Source organism: Amborella trichopoda, chromosome 5 (genome assembly GCF_054954075.1).
Source record: "Amborella trichopoda isolate Santa Cruz 75 chromosome 5, AtrichopodaSantaCruz75HAP2 v2.0, whole genome shotgun sequence".
Lineage (NCBI taxonomy): Eukaryota > Viridiplantae > Streptophyta > Magnoliopsida > Amborellales > Amborellaceae > Amborella > Amborella trichopoda.
Genome location: NC_142340.1, coordinates 17,975,554 through 17,992,690, shown reverse-complemented (window position 1 = coordinate 17,992,690; position 17,137 = coordinate 17,975,554). Strand labels below are relative to the sequence as shown.

The window sequence follows — 17,137 nt, the reverse complement described above, 5'->3', positions numbered from 1 at the left end:
TTCAAAGTTTGAGAGAGATACTATACAAAATAAGGAAGTTAGAGTGAAACTACAATAAGGGACCACACGAACTTTTCAACATTAAAAAAAGAACTCAATGGATGATGAAATAAACCTCTCATCAGTTGTATATTCTCAGTAAAAATTTCGGAAAAATAAGATCAAGAAATTAAGTTAAAACTACTCAAGATCATGAAAGTAAGCAAGCTAGTTTACATATACTACGTGTATGGAGTACACTATTGCTTTGGGACTCTTCAAATATCAAGTTTTCATGACAAAAAATGAATAAAGCTACTGTAAATTAAAAATTACAACAAGCTTTGTTAATGGAAGTGAGGTAGGAATTAAAAATATGAGAAGAAAAATCAATACCTTGATGAAGCGATGATATGTGTTTGATCATATCATTGGAAGGGTTTCAAATGAAAGCTCAAGGAAGAAGATAGTCTCATGGGTGACTACATTTTTGTCAAGGGCTCTTTCTTTCTCTCTCTTTGAAGTGAATACTTAAGTTAGGGTAAGAATTTATCCCATAAGTTACTTTTATACTTAGATCATAAAGATGGATTTGATCTTGATCTTTGATGCCTTAGATTAATGGCACATGAGAGGCTTTTGTCCAAGCCACTCATCCATATCTTATCGCCAAGATCAATGGATAACCCTTGACTCCTCAAAACCTAAGTTTATATTCATTTTACCTTGAAGCCGTTAGCTTTATGTTTTATTTCCCATTAAGTTCAAATTCATGTTTACACTTATGCCCATAGTTTTTGAATAATTTGTGAGAGTCAATAAAATATAAGGACATGGACATAAATATAATATGAGACATCTACACATGCGAATAAAATATCTTATGACACCACCAATATGATTTTAACAATACTAAAGTTTCACATAGGTCAAGCCCATAAGGTGGTGCCACATAAGATATACTCACATGCTACAAAATCATATGTGGATAATAATATGAATTAAATTAATTCTCAAAATCTCATGACTTCACACATGCCAAATATGACACATATGAGAAAAAAAAAACATGTGATTTATCAAACTTAAGTCATAACAATATATAACCCTTTAAATAACAAGATAACATGTTAAATTATAATACTAACAAAAGATTTAATGACAAATAGGTCCCCATATGGATATGACATTAGCATGATGTCATCCACTAGTGGGGCGGTGGGGGTGCCACATGGCATCCCTATGGCCACTTGAGATCCATGTGGCATCTTTATAGAATGTCCTTGTTTGTTTTTATTTCAAATAATTTTGAAAATCACATTTTTTATTGTTTAAAAAATCTGAAAAATTCTTCAAAAATCTAAAAAGTTCTCTAAGTTATTTCTCAACATTATTACATAATTTCTCATCAATATAAAATCTTTTCTCGTCAATTTTAGATTAATTTAGACCAATGGTAAATAAGATCTCTAGACTTATAAAACTAGTCGGAGTTTTCCACTGGGCTAACCCGAATGATATTCCACCGATGTCTCAAGCCGACCCAATAGACCTATGCTCTACAGTCTATGAGAGGGATACATAATTAGTCACATCAAAGCCGTTGAGCCAGAGCTTCCCGTCACCTAGGGTTCAATGGATTATTAGTGCATCCCTGTGGGACATGTTCTTACTCAAATACAAGGGTCTTCTCAAAGCACATGTGCACTAGCTCTTCTAAGTTGGATAATACCATAGAAGAGTGGCTTCCCCATACGACTGTGTGTGCACATGTTATGGAACGGTCTTGTGTCAGGATACGGGCTCATGTCCCATGAGCCGACCATTCCATACAGGGCGAATACTCTTTTAAATACTCAGGTTCTATTATTCTCAATTGGATTCTCCAAGCCTTGGTTTTTTACATCAACTATGAAGCATTCTAATTAATATAGTCCTGACTGGGAGGTGACCCTTACACCTCCCTGAGGTGACTCTCACACCTCCCTGAGAGTTCATACTCTCAAAATGTATACTCTCAATGCTTCGAATACTCGGGGTATATGAATCTGGGCCCCAGTGTGCCAAACAACCAAATTCAGTCTCTCTCTAACTCCCACTGAGCATAAGACTATTGGCTTTTCATGCCTTGAAAGACCATATAGCCAACAGAAAGATCCATATATGTATCAAATACCAACTCACATCATGAAACCTAAAGAAGACATGTATGATTGCCGTAAATGTTCTAACATGGAGGTTCACAAAGGACCCGACAAAGATTTGAGTTATCAGTGACCCAAATCCAAATCCGGCACGGTTGGATTAGGGTCCAATCGGCCTTATGAGTCTCTTCGTCATCCTGCCGCAGAGCGCATCTTGGGGCACAATTCGCACCCTGTCGATGCCCTCGGCAATGACCACCCCCATCCCCATGTGCAAGTGTGGCTCAATGTGACAATGGAACGTCTACACACTAGGGTTATCGGCCACAAACCGTATGGCCGTCCACCCATACGGAAACAATGCCACTGTGTTCTTTCATGGCGGGCCCTTCAGATTGAACGTTGATGCGTCCCTTTGCCAGTTGAAGTGCCCGTCCTTAAAGCCGAGAACCCAGAAGTCATGTCCATGCAGGTGCCACAGGTGCACCTCGCTGGTCCCTTCTTCAAGGACATTCGCTTTTTGCAGGATCACATCAACTGTGCTGCCCAGTTTCAGCCTGTACACTGCTTCGCCGGTCGTTGTGTTCGGGTTTTGTGGTGGCTGAAAGATGTCATAGTTTTTGGGGAAATCCTCTGGAGGGTTGGTGTAGAAGTCAAATGCAAAGTAGAGGCCATAACGGATGGATCCCATTTACGGTGTTGGGGGGGAGGACAAGGGATATATACATTGTTGATCGCCCATTTAGTGTAGCCATTGATTTTGTTTTGAGTGTTGAGGACGATTCGACGATGCTGGAGGCGTGGTGTTCCTGAGGGGATCGGCAAGGATCTTGCGAGTGAAGGCAATGGCGCGGCAGTGTCGATCCATTTGAGGGGAGTGGGAGGAGCGGAGCGGGGGAGGAGGGAAGAGGGATTGCGCTGGTAATGGAGGATGGCAAGGCCCGGCGGCATCTTTGGGGGGCGGGAGATGATGCTGGCAGAGGCCTTGTATTTGGTGGAGGGATCCTGGTTGGTGTGGAGGAGGAGGGAGTAAGTCTCCCCTGAGTATATGTCCAGGTTCTCCACAGTCACTGGCTGGATATAGTTTCCATCTGCTTCCACTAGTACCAATTTGTGGTTCTGCAAAAAAAAAGAAACAAACAAAAAAAAAAAAACTAAAAACTGTGTTAAAACAAAGAAAACTCAACAATTATCTTTCAAAAATTGAATTTATGCTTATTTTATCACCAAAAATTCTACTTTGATAACATAATATTTATCTTTATCACATGTATTAAGGCTTCTCATTCTCATCATGAAAGAAACCTTTCCTGATACTAACTTTTATGTAATTTGAAAGAAAAATTATCAACTTGAATTTTACGGAAGCATATCATTTGCATTAAAATTGGTCAAAAAATCTTAAAGGCAAATGTGAGCAATTCTCAAGACATGGATACTAGATAGAGAAACTATATCAAATTTTTATCTTGGTAAAAGCCAACAACATGAGAGTACCTTTAGGGCCCGTTTGGATCCATGGATTTTTCAATCTTTGGAATAGTCAATCTTGAAATTGAGATTTACTGGAATTGACATTCTTGGAGTATGGTGTATACTTTGATCGCATCCGGTAGATATCAAGGAAATGCAAATTCCCTGTTAGGATTGCCTAGAATATCTTTTTTTTGGAATTGTAAATTCTTTCTCTCTCTCTCTCTCTAAAAATTCTGAGCTATTTTCTCTCTCTAAAATTTTAATACACTATCTTTCAAAAACATAAAATTTGAAATAGTTTCTCTATCTAAAAATTTTGAGATAGTTTCTCTCTCTAAAAATGTATATGCTTGCTCTTTAAAGTTTGATATAGTTTCTCTTTCTAAAATTTTAATATACTTTCTGTCTCTAAAACTTAAAATTTTAGATAGTCTCTCTATAAAAATTTTGAGATTGTTTTTCTCTCTAACAACTTCAAGTAGTTTCTCTCTTTAAAATATGATATAGTTTTTCTCTCTAAAATTTTAAGGTATTTTTTCTATCTAAAACTTACAATTTTTTAAGATAGTTTCTCTCTCTAAAATTTTTTAGATACTTTCTCACACAAAAATTTGATGTAGTTACTCTCTCTAAAATTTTAAGATGCTTTCTCTCTCTAAACTTAAATTTTGAGATACCTTCTCTTTCTAAAAATTTTAGGTAGTTTCTCTGTCTAAAATTTTAATATACTTTCTCTCTCTAAATTTTAAAGTTTGATATAGTTTCTCTATCTAAAATGTTTCAAAAGGAAAAGTTTATGTAAGGTTGCAACCTTAAAATGTAGAATCCTAGATGCACCTCAAAAATCTATCGGAAATGTTGTTTTAGTGTTGAAAAAACACTCTAATCGATCATCACGACATCGAGATGTATGAATATGAAAAAAAAAGTTTTTGAGTCTCAGAAATAGTGCATTTTGCAACACATTATCCAGACCGTCCATTTTCAAGATTTCATATATTTATAGGTCTACTTAATTTTAACCATTGTTGGAATTTAAAATTTTCTAATTAGGTATGAAAATAGATTTTAAGATAATACTAAGAATATTTTACAACAAAATTACATGTTATGATAAAATTTTAAGGTGCGCCTTAATTGGATTGTTTAAGGTTGCAACCTTATAGAAACCGCACCCTTTTTCAAATAGTTTTTCTCTCTAAAAAGTTTAAGGACTTCCTCTATCTAAAATTTGATATAGTATCTTTCTCTAAATTTTTATGATGTTTTTTCTCTCTAAAACATAGTATTTGAGATAGCTTCTCTCTCTAAAATTTTAATATACTTTCTCTATATAAAATTTAAAATTTGAGATAGTTTCTCTATCTAAAATTTGATATAGTTTCTCTGTAAAGTTTTAAGATAGTTTCTCTCTCTAAAACCTAAATTTTGATATAGTTTCTCTCCCTAAAAATTCTCTGGTAGTTTCTCTATCTAAAATTTGATATAGTTTCTAGTCTTTAAAATTTTAATATGCTCTCTCTCTAAAACTTAAATTTTGAGATAATTTATCTCTCTAAATATTTTGAGATATTTCTCTCTAAAAAGTTTTAAGTAGTTCCTCTCTCTAAAATTTAATGTAGTTTCTCTCTCTAAAATTTTAAGATACTTTCTTTCTCTAAAATTTAATATTTGAGATAGTTTAATATGGTCTCCTTAAAGCTTTAAATTTCAGATAGTTTATCTTTCTAAAAATATGAAATAGTTTTTCTCCCTAAAAAAATTTATATATTTTTTCTGTAGGAAATTTCATATACTTTCTTTCTCTAAAATGTGAACATAGTTTACGTTGCCAAAATTTTAATATGTTTTCAATCTTTAAATTTTGATATAGTTTCTCTCTCTAAAATTTTAATTTTAATTTTTTTTGTTCTTCAGTAGCAAATTGGTGTTGCGATATAGATATCTCGGGTTCATATTGATATACATCATTATGGATGTATATGTAGATATCTCTTGATAAAGTTAGATATCTAGAAGATAGAGAGAAAATTACTTAGTGATCAAGTTATTATAACATATTTATCTCATGTAATTGTGTGATTGTCATATATATATATATATAGAGGTATTTATTGATATACACATTCATCCAAAATAGTGAAGATGTAGCCAGTTGGGTTTTGGATCCGTAGACGTATGGCTTCGGCCTGAACCACGTAAATATTGTGTTGTCTCTACTTCTCTCTCCATTCTCCATTATACTCCCATGAGTTTTAACATGGTATCAGAACGAAGAAGAAAATTTTGATTTACGGCTCAGATTGCTTGTTTTGTGAAGGTCAGTAATCAAATCAATTTTATTTTCATGTACGATTGGAGTAATCATTGATCTCTCAAATTTTCATTACAATCATCAATCTTTCAATCATCGATTGAAACCTTATTGTCGTTCATTGCCTTCGTTTCATCTTTTGGTTGCGAAAACTTCGTTACCCTCTTTCTCTATCAATTTTTTGGTGGTATGTGCTTTTAGGGGAACATTAGCAAGTCTTCGCAGGTTCAATTCCAACAAGTCGTTCACCCTTACATACCCACCACTTCGCATATTCAATTCAACTAAGAAGTCATATGGCGCACAATCCTTGTTAGCAGTCGATCAAGAGCATCGATCTTATCCATTTACAGAAGCATCGATCTTATCCATTAGGCTGTATGTGACCATCAAGAGAGAGGGGGACGCCATTAATATCGAGAGTTTGAAGCAGGCTGGAACCCCTTTTTCCTTATCGGAAGCAGAGGCCCTTCACTATTGCTTGAGGGCAAATGTTTTTTTGACGATAGCTGCCAGTCCCCCGCTAAGGCTACCCGTTGCTCGAGGAAGCGCCTGTCCATCTGTTCTAGTATTTGTCTGGACTGAAACGCCTGCCCGTCGACTCTTTTACTCTTCTTTTGGGGCACTTTGGACTTCGGATTGTTAAGGTATAGATTCTTTTTTTGAAGAAATTTTTTCTTCACGAGGTAATATTGGGTTTCCATATATAAAAGGAAAACAAAAATTAAAGAAGTAGAGAAGGAAAAATAAAAAAAATGGGTGGTATGTTTTTAAGATGTGGGCTTTTGTCTAGAAGCTCAATTTCATTGGCATTTTTTTTGATATGATTGTACTCACTAGGGGGGAAAAAAAAAAAACCAATTGTATTTTGCAAGTTGGTGTTTCTTCGCATCTATACCCAACTTGAGGGGGAGAGTATAGGAGATATGGATAATATGAGATATGGAGATGAGATGAATAGAAATGTAATCGACATCTCTAATGTACTCGCTATGTGGACAAGAACATCAGTTTTGGTATTCGCGCATTTTTCAGTTGTCTCACGCGTTATTTGCTCCTAGGGCTTCGCCATGTTCTGGTATTCACGCATTTTTCAGTCATTCATGATTAGTGGATTTTTCAAGATATTTTGGTTTCAAGACTCCAGTTTCAGTTTCAGTTTGATGATAAAGAGTTTCGAAGTTATGGTTGATGATCATGAGTTCCGTCTCTAGATGAGGAGATGAAGATGATCGAATTTCTCGATCCTGGTTGATGATCAAGAGTTCCGTCTCCAGATGAGGAGATGAAGATGATCGAATTTCTAGATCCTGGTTGATGATGGAGTTTTCCGTTACTCCATCTTGTGTGATGATCTGTTTGTTCCAAATGTCTATGTTTCAATGATTGAATTTTTCGTTACTCAATCCTATTGGATGATGGAGTTTTTCGTTGCTCCATCCTGTATGATAATTATTTTCTTTTAAAGAGAGAAAGCCTGTAGAAAGAAAAGAAGCCTCTAAAGAGAGAAGATCTTTAGAGAAGCCTCTGGAAGAGAGAAGGTCTTCAGAGAAGCCTCTGGAAGAGAGAATGTCTTCACAAAAGAAAGTAGAGAGCCTAAAAGAAGGTTGTTTCTTGGAAGACTATGGTAACCCGTGAAATTTATCACGGATTTGATTACTACTCTTTTTTTTATTTGGCAACTTAGTATTATTCAAACTCCAGCCGCTTTGTGTCAAAGCATCTTGAGTTTGAGGGGGAGTGTTGGGATATGGATATCTCAGGTTCATATTGATATACATCATTATGGATGTATATGTAGATCTCTCTTGATAAGGTTAGGTATCTAGAAGATAGAGACCAAGTTACTTGGTGATCAAGTTATCATACCATGTTTATCTCATGTAATTGTGTGGTTGTCCTCTATATATAGAGGTACTTGCTGATGTATACATTCATCCAAAATAGTGAAGATGTAGTCAGTTGGGTTTTGGAAGATCCGTGGACGTAAGGCTTCGGCCTGAACCACGTAAATATTGTGTTCTTTCTACTTCTCTCTCTATTCTCCATTATGCTCCCACGAATTCTAACAAATAGATCATTTTCATGAAATGTCAATTCTACCTAGTTTGATAGAATTGAGACTTCCAAAATTTAGGCTTAAATTGAGTATTCAGGAATCCCACAGAAATCTCGATTCCAACGCAAATGTCAATTCTAACGAACCAAACACCATTGGTCCAACTTTTCTAGGAAAAGTGACTCCTGGAAATCTAAATCCAATGAGCCAAACGGGCCCTTAAGCTTGCAAATTTCAAGATGTAAAAATTTTCAATCTAGCACCAACCTTAAAAATGAGAGAATGATCAATATTTGGCCTAGGGAAAAGATATTGTATTACCACAAAGTCTATATCACGCTTCGTATTATGTTGAGATCCTACTATTTTGGAAAATTTATTCACATTTTACCTCTTATTCGAAATTATGACATTTGAACCACCCAAACTACAAAAGACAAAAATATTATATTTAATCAATTTGAAAGTCCAAATTTTGAACCACCTAAAACACATAAAACTGATATATTTAGGTTGTTTGGGTGGTTCGAAAATCCAACTTTTAACCAAATAAGGAAAGGGGCTAAGGTCGTAGTGGTAGCATCCCCACAACTAGTTATCACATCGTGGTATCCATTTCTACTGCTGACCTTCACAATGTAACTCCCTAACCCCAATTAACACTTTCAAAATGTAGCTTCCCAACCTATTGAAAAAACAAGCCTAACGAAAAAGCGAGTAGGGGTATGTCTTCTTCAATGAAATTACCCCAAAAACAATAAAAAAAATAATAAAATAATAAAATAAAAAAATAAAATAAAAATATTGCCTAAATATATTAGTTTTCTCATGTTCCACGTGATCTGGATGTCGCACTTTCAAAGTGCCCAAATGCTTTTTTTTTTTCCTCTTTTTTCTTTATATTTAGGTAGTTTGAAAGTTGTACCTCCATAGTAAAGTAAATTCTTTACAAAAAAAAAAAAAACAGTAGAAACTCGGTATTCAAAATATAGACCATAACATAACAGTGCATCTTTTTCCTGTGCACCTTAAATTCCTAATGAATAAAAAGATATCAAATGCACTCATATTCGCCTAAAAGAAAATAACATCCCAAAAGTAAAACAAAAATAGTCTACTTTTCAGACTATCAGATTCAAGTCTTCAAGAATTCGAAATGAAAATTAACTTTCGAAAATAAACATCTTCTAATTCTTAAAGAGATCTCAAAATTTCAAATAGAAAAAGCTCCCTTAACTGGCCCTTTCACCAGAGAAAGCTAGTATACACTGTGCTTCTGCCGGTGCATGCTAATGTTAAAACTAGTAGCTCCTAGAGAGAGAGAGAGAGGATTTTGGGTCAAAAGTAGGGCGATTTTCGTGTGAATTGTATTGGTGTAGCTGCTTTTTGACTTAGAAAAATCTGACATTTTGCATACTTCGCATGGTCAGGAAATGGCAGTACACAAGAGGACTGGCACTCAAATCATACAAATATTTTCTTTAGAGCAAACCTCATTTTTGTGGATATAAAAATGGGTTTCCTACAAAGCTTATTTTCATTAATATATCTGTAATTATTTATTAAACAATGCAGATTTGTTTTTTTTATTACTTGATGGAAAAAATGAGATTTACCCTTTTTTATATGACAAAGCTTCTTATATGCCACTACTCATGGGATTTGACAAGTTCGAACTTCCATCGAGTTAAAAGTGAAATCAGCTTCCACTTTTTTATTTTCTTTTTATGAAAGAAAATATAAAATGATTAGAAGTGATGTCATTCTATTAGCCATTATTCTACGCTCTGCAACTTTTGGTTGTCGACTACCATGGTTGTTAGGCCTTTACATCTCCTTTTCACTTTCAATGGTTTTATTTTTTTTCCAAATTTTTAAAGATGAATTGATCCTCTAATGTGAATTTTACTCACCCCATATTTTGCACAGACATTATCTTCATCCAAATTATTAATATCAAAAAATAAAATTAAAAGTTACACCTTACGTATGGTCAAATTGAAACCCCTCCAACAATAAATCTAGATCTGCTATTTGTTGAATTTTTAAAATTGATGACTTAGTTGACTCAAAATCATTTCTTTATTTCTACTAATGTTCATCTAATGATAACAAATCCATCCCTAAAATTTGAAAAATTAAAAACTTCTTCTAAGGCCTAGATCTAGGCATATCACCAATGGGTGGCCTATGTTAATTGGGTTAAAAAATAGTTTTAATGTACATTTTCAAATTTTATTTATTTTTCCACTATACGTCGACATGAGTATATGTTTACAAATTAGGATGAAACAAAACACCCTAACATGGTTTTTGAAACGTTATTTCATTATGTTACTATAAAACCTTTGCATGAAATCATTCCCCAATATATTTACATAGGAAGAAGTTTATATAAGGGTGAGGCGCTAAACAATCAAATTAAGGTACACCTCAAAAATTTACTAAAAGAGGTTATTTTGATGTTGAGATACCCTCATTTCGATCATCTTGACCTCAAGATGTATGGACATGATAAAAAAAAAAAAAGAAGAAAATTTCATGTCCTGGAAATAGTGCATCTTGTAATGCATTATCTAGACTGTCAATTTTTCAAGAATTTCAAGTGCTCATAGATCTACACTATTTTGAATCTTCAAATATTATAATTAGAGATGAAAATAAATGTTTAGGCCATCACTAAGGTTTTTTATATTGAAACAACATATTTTGGCACTATTTGAGGGTGCTCCTTACTTTGATTGGTTAGGTCGCAACCTTATACAAACCACACCTATATATATATATATATATATATATATATATATATATATATATATATATATATATATATATATATATATATATAAAGATCATGTTATCCCATAGACTGATAGAATAGTATAAACCCAATTGCCCAGATTGAATAAAAAAGACTTACCTCAATAGCAGAGTTCAAAGAAGCGAGAGTTGTAACACTTGCAATCCTTAGCCTGTAAGTCTTGTTGGGCTCAACTTGGAGAACATAGCTGCGGACTCACTCTTGTTATTCTTTGGGCATATAGTGGTGGGTACCAAGGCTTATTCTTGTCCTCTTCATATGTTTTCAAGGAGCAGTTATACCTCCCTTTGGCTTCTATCAACAGTGACTGGACAATCACATCTAACCAACCATCAATAATAATTATATAAAAAGCTGTATCTTATGCAATATGGATATGCATGTCTGTGGCCAGCCAGACTTTGGTGCTAGACATTTCATATTAAATTTTTTCTGGTTGAAATTTTAGAAAGTTAGACACTTCTCGTTTAACTCTTTCCTGTTGAAATCTTACTGTAGAAATGCTTTAATGTCATCTAATAATCCACTTCATCTTCTATGTACATGCTGTAAAAGAATGTCATTCACAATTATTCAATCCTAATGTTAATACTTTTTACATTTATATCAGAAGTCAGCATACATATGGGTATCTTTGTAACATGGGTTGTGTATATGCTTTCCTAGCATTTAATTCTTAGTGGGATGTGAGAGAGGGGATATCGGTTCTATATATGTATATAGCCATAATCTTTAGAGTGAATTACGGATACAAGAAAAAATACTATGAAATGAGGAAATTTTGGGTTAAAATTACGTGCAAGATCGGTTAACCTGTGGGTTTTTTTGTTTTTTTCAAAATAGTCCCTCGGTTTGATGATGTTAACATTGGTCAACAACAATTCATTTTTATTTTTAAGCTTATTCAATAGTAGAGTTGTGCCCTAATGTTTGGGCAGTGCCTAGTCAGTCCAATTTTAGCATCATCTGATTGCCTTCTTGGATATAGGATATAGTCCGCAGTTGGTATCCATGGATCGCATTAGCGCATTTATTTGCTAAGAAATAAAGCCGCCCAAGGATGCTAACCTTGGCCACTGCCCTATTAACCAAAAATTTCAAAAAAAGCAAAAATAAATAAAAAGCAGCCAGAAGATGCAAGGGAAGTTTTTAATTTTTTTTTAAAAAAATACACAGATTAACTGACGTCATGAGTAATTTTTGCTCAAAATTAACTATTTCAATATTTTTCCTTTTTTCTGTACAGAAACTGCTAATCTTTATTGTTGGGTTCATGTGGCCTTTAAAGGCCTTGTGAGTACTTGTAAAATGAAATGATATAGTGGAACATGAACTCATTGGGAGTGTGGTCCCTCGTGAGCCATACTAAGCGAACGACGTTTGCCTATACCAGACTCTGCTTGACGATCTAGTCCAATCGGTTGGAAAGAACGCATGTTACCTGGGCATAAAGAACAAACCGATAAGGGTTCTAATGGGTTAGCCCTTGATGAGGTCGGAGAATATGCCCGGATGAGTGAGCCGAGGGACTGTGTGACCCTTGTGTGCGATGGTAGCCTACAGAGACGGGAGCCAAAGCCTCATCCATGTGCCATCACACGACATGCTTATCGATAGATCGTTCAGGAAATCCACAAATCCACCTTTTAGGGTGAAGCGTATGCATGTACGAGAGATACCCCTATGTACCATAGGAGCTTTGGTCGCATCAGGTCTAGATGACCTTGACTCCTCTCTAGGGGAGGACCTGAAATCCACAGACTGGGATTATGATCCCTTGGCTCATCGGCCGGACTTTGGTGACCCGCTAATGAGCCCCTGCTTTGACTGTGGGTCATGAAAAACACTGGGTCGGTCTGATAAATCAAGTGTGGTATGTAGTCCACAGTTGAAGATGGAGTGCCCCATGATGGTTGATTCCTAAACCATATGAATCCTTTTCCCATTAAATTAATTTCATTGCGTTTGTTTTGTGATGGAAATGATTTTAAGATTATTATTTGAATTTTTATGAACCCTGGATATTTTATTTATAATTTTTGAATTTATAAAATTTAAAATATTGATTTTACAATTGTTTAATATTCAAATAATATTAAAATATTTTTATTAATTTTAAATATATAAAAATATCATGGGGGCCCATTGTGCACATGGGCCCGCCATATTTTTAGAAGGTGGGGCCCATGAGTGCCTCCCTTTGTATGGCACACCCCACCCTTATTCTCTTTCCTATTTTTTGGTGATTTGGCATGTGACCATATGGTTGGAAGATATTGACTTGATATATCTTTGAAAGCTTTTATGGAAAGATTGAGTAGACTTGTGCTATTTTATTGTAAAAACAATATTTTAATTAGATTTAATTTATTTATTTTTTACTGATGAGAAAATGGTTAGGAAAGGGGGATAATAGTTTATGCACCTTCCATAATGTTGATGGCCCATCTATAGAGTGGATGGTTAAGATCTCTCCCCCCAAAAGTCACCTTTGATTGACGTTCTATGTTGAATCTCACAAGAAGAGGCAAGCCAAAGGAAAACCTAAGAAACTCTAATATTATTCAAAGCTTATAAAAAGAGATTGTCTCTACAAAAAAATCTATGCACCTTATCTTTCTATCTCTCTCTCTTAAGAAAGTTTATCTCTCTCTCCCACATTGTGAAAGAACCTAAGGGTTTAGGTTATGGAGTTCTTCTGTTCTATCTCTCAAATATGTATTTATGACTAAGGGTTTTAGGGTCTAGCAAAGAGAGAATCCATTTCTCTCAAACTAGGTTACGAAGAGAATTCACTTAGGTTTGAGTTTGTGATCAAAGGAGTTCATGTTCCATTGGTGTGGCTTGGCCAAAATTTGCTTTCCCGGTTCGAGATTGAAGCTAGACCGTTGATCCTGTGCTATCAGATGGTGGTTGAGGTAATATCCGGCACTCTTCCTTTTGTTTCTTGCAATCTTATCTTTTATTCTCATGCATATTGCATAGTATTTTCAATGGCATCAAGTTGTTAAGATCTTGGTTTATTGTTATGTTGATTTTATTTTGAAATTTATCTTATTACAATAAAGATCACCTGTAAGTGATTTTTTTTCAAAAGAAAGGGGTAAATAAATAAATAAATAAAAAAAAAAAAAAAAAAATGAAGTCCTCGGTAAAAGATCACATAGGTCTTTCTTTCGTTTATATCACTATGCATGTCTTTTGTGGGATAGGAGAGAAGAAGAACATAGATCGAGAGGAGTTCGGTTTGGTGTGTTGACATGTGTGCCACTCCTATTCAATCTTCTTCATGCAATGCAAAGTCATGTTCATCTATCTCACTATGTATTTCCAGTTCAATCTTCTTCATGCAATGCAAAGTCATGTTCATCTATCTCACTATGTATTCCGACAGTCATTGAGCATGACTTCGAGAGAGAGAGAGACTTGGAAAGAGAAACTTGCTTATCATGGGGAGGAGAGAGAGAAACTCCCATATCATGGGAAGAGAGAAAGAGAGCTAACTTGTTTGAGAGATGGATAAAGAGAGTGTATAATTTACAATAAAGGAAATAGCGAGAAGGGAAAGATCTACCAGACATATACGTAGTTCGACAATGATACTTACGTCCACTGAAGTTCCTAACCTGTGGTTTGCCTATCCAACGAAATGGTTGTGAATTGAAGTCTAGCACCTGCTGGTAAATGCTCTGATGCCACCAATCGCTGAGAAGAAGGCTGAGCTCAGCGTTGTAATGGAATGGTTTTTGTTTGCCCTCTGCAACCTCCACAATGAGAGAGCCATAGAGACCAGCTGACCTTTGCATCCCATAATGCCCATGATAAAAGTATGTTCCTGCCTGTTCATTATTTTATTCAAATAAGGATGTACCTTTTATAGGGCATAGGCTTTAACAAAGCAAAGTAATGCCTAACTTTGAATCCTTGTTTGCAAAGTATTTTGGACATTAGAAATAGGGTGCGGTTTGTATACAGCCTAAGCTTTAAACAATCAAATTAGAGCCTACCTTGTTGAGAAATGTGGTTTCAATACTAAAAATCTTTGTGATAGCCTTAAAATATATTTTTATTTTTATTTATAAAGTTTAAAACTTAAAAAATAGTGTAGACCGATAGATCTATGAAAACTTGAAAATCTTGAATATGGATAGTCCAAAATTCGTTACAAAATACACTATTTTCAAAACTTGAAATCCATTTTTTTATCATGCCTATGCATCTTGATGCCGAGATGATCAATTTGAGGATATTTGGGCATCGAAACAACCTCTTGTAGTGAAATTTTTGAGGTAAGTTCAAATTTGATTGTTTAGAGCCTCGACTCTATATAAACTTTTTCCTTAAAAATATCCATGATGGCTTTAAAATTAATTTTTAACACGGAATATGAAATTTAAATTTCAGATAATGGTACAAATTTTACGGATCCATGAACACTTGTTTTTAGGGCGAAATAGAAGGTTTAGATAATGAATGTGTAACAATGACTTGAAATCTTTTTTTGAGAAATTTACGTATGGATCAGGTTATTTAACTGTTATAACGCTATGGCCCAAAAATAACCCTATATTACTTGGAAGGACGTTTTTCACCCTTACTGCTGGTGCTAGGCCGAAAACCCCCTCTCTATGGTCAGCATTATCTGTCTCTATGTTCAGTAGTATCTATCTAAATTTCTCTTTCTGGCTAGAAAATTACTCAAGAAAATATCATTTTTTTTGCTCTCCTCTTCCAATTTCCAGTGCCAATAACTCTCTCTCTCTGCCAACTACGCTGCTAAATCTGGCGAGTTTCTTTCTTTGCCAATTCCTCTCTAAGCCCACTTTCTCTCTCTACAAATGCTTCTCACGTAAATCATCAAATCTCTCTCTACATATGCTTCTCCCCTAAATCATGAAATCTCTCTCTTTCTCTCTCTACAAATGCTTCTTCCCTAAATCATCAAATCTCATCTCTCTCTTAAGCAGCTTGCCTTTCTGGGCTCTCTTTGGTGAGCTGGTCTAATTATGGAAAGGAGAGAAGGCTGCCTGCGATTCAGGAAAGAAGGGCATAGGAGATGCGTCCCTTCTCCCTTTCTCTCTCCTCTCTCTCTCTCTCTCACATGAAACCACAAATGGCCAAATGCTGGATGGGCTAGAGAGAGAGGCGCGGGCCCTTGCGGTAAGAAAAGAGGGCGCCGATTCTCTCTTTCTAAGTATTAACATGCCACAATTCTCTCACTGAATATTTAAATATCTGACTGGGGCAAACTTAATAAAAAAAATAAAAAAAAAGTAGAGGCATCCTTTCAGGTAATAACCAGATATTTTTTAGCCAAACCGTTATAACGGTAAAATAATGTGGTCTGTATGTAAATTTCCCTTCTATTTTTTCACAGACATAATGGTGAACGCAGAAATGATGAATTCGACGGTTTTTCGAAATTAAAAACTACAATTTTCCACGAAATCTAAGGTGTGGCTGTACTTGTTTTGATGGGGGTGCACCCCTTCCAAAATATTTTCCACGAAATAAAGGACTCTCAGATTTTAAAATAAATCCAATACCCTTTTCTGCATTTTTTTTATTTTTTTAAACAAGCAAAGCTTTCATAATAAGGTGGTGCACTAAAATCATCCTTCTTACAAAGAAGAGTAAAGAAAAGGGGAAAAAAAAGAAAAAAGAAAAAGAACTTGATTAAGGATCCTTACCTTGTCTACTTGGAACTCGTAAATGAAAGTCTCCCCAGGATTGATTGCACACTGCGAGATGGATGCCGTCCCATCTGCCCAAGGGCTCTCAAACTGAACCAACACATCAAAATCAACTCAAAATAAAACTCCATTTTCCTCTGCAATATGTTAGAGAGAGAGAGAGAGAGGTGCCTGAGTAAATGGCATGCCCGTGGATGACCACCCCCTCACTAGGAAGCATGTTGTGGAGCTCGACAACTATAGTGTCTATGGTTGGGCCGGGGAAATGCCCGTTAATGGCAATCAATAAGCTCTCTGCCGAACAATCGGGGGACCAGGGAAGATAGTTCACCTCGCACTTGAAGTGCCTTATTCTCGACTCCACCATCAATGGGAGCATAACCGAAAAGGAGAGCAACAGTGTGAGGTGGCTGTTCCTTGCCATTGTTGGTGATCCTCAGAGAGAGAAAGAGAGAGGGGGGAGGAGACAGAGAGAGAGAGGAAGCTAAACAGCAAGAGACAGAGAGGAAGAAAGACACGATCACTAGAATGAACATGAGAGTGGGATGTGCTTTATAGTAATTCCCATTTTCCTTTTGTATAAGAATATTAATTATGATCACCACTGGGGAGAGACATTCTTTTGGGTCCATGCCTTTGTCTGATAAATAA

At 35.3% G+C, this 17,137-nt stretch overlaps 1 pseudogene across 1 annotated transcript; it reads right to left on the bottom strand.

Moving 5' to 3' along the window:
- Positions 1-2,196: 2,196 nt before the first annotated feature.
- LOC18448197 (L-ascorbate oxidase-like) lies at positions 2,197-16,910 on the bottom strand (annotated as a pseudogene). The gene is made up of 6 exons (XR_016055213.1): positions 16,663-16,910; positions 16,484-16,580; positions 14,420-14,632; positions 11,027-11,100; positions 10,893-10,980; positions 2,197-3,242 (listed from the first exon to the last, which is right to left on the bottom strand). The product of XR_016055213.1 is annotated as an L-ascorbate oxidase-like (transcript).
- Positions 16,911-17,137: the final 227 nt, after the last annotated feature.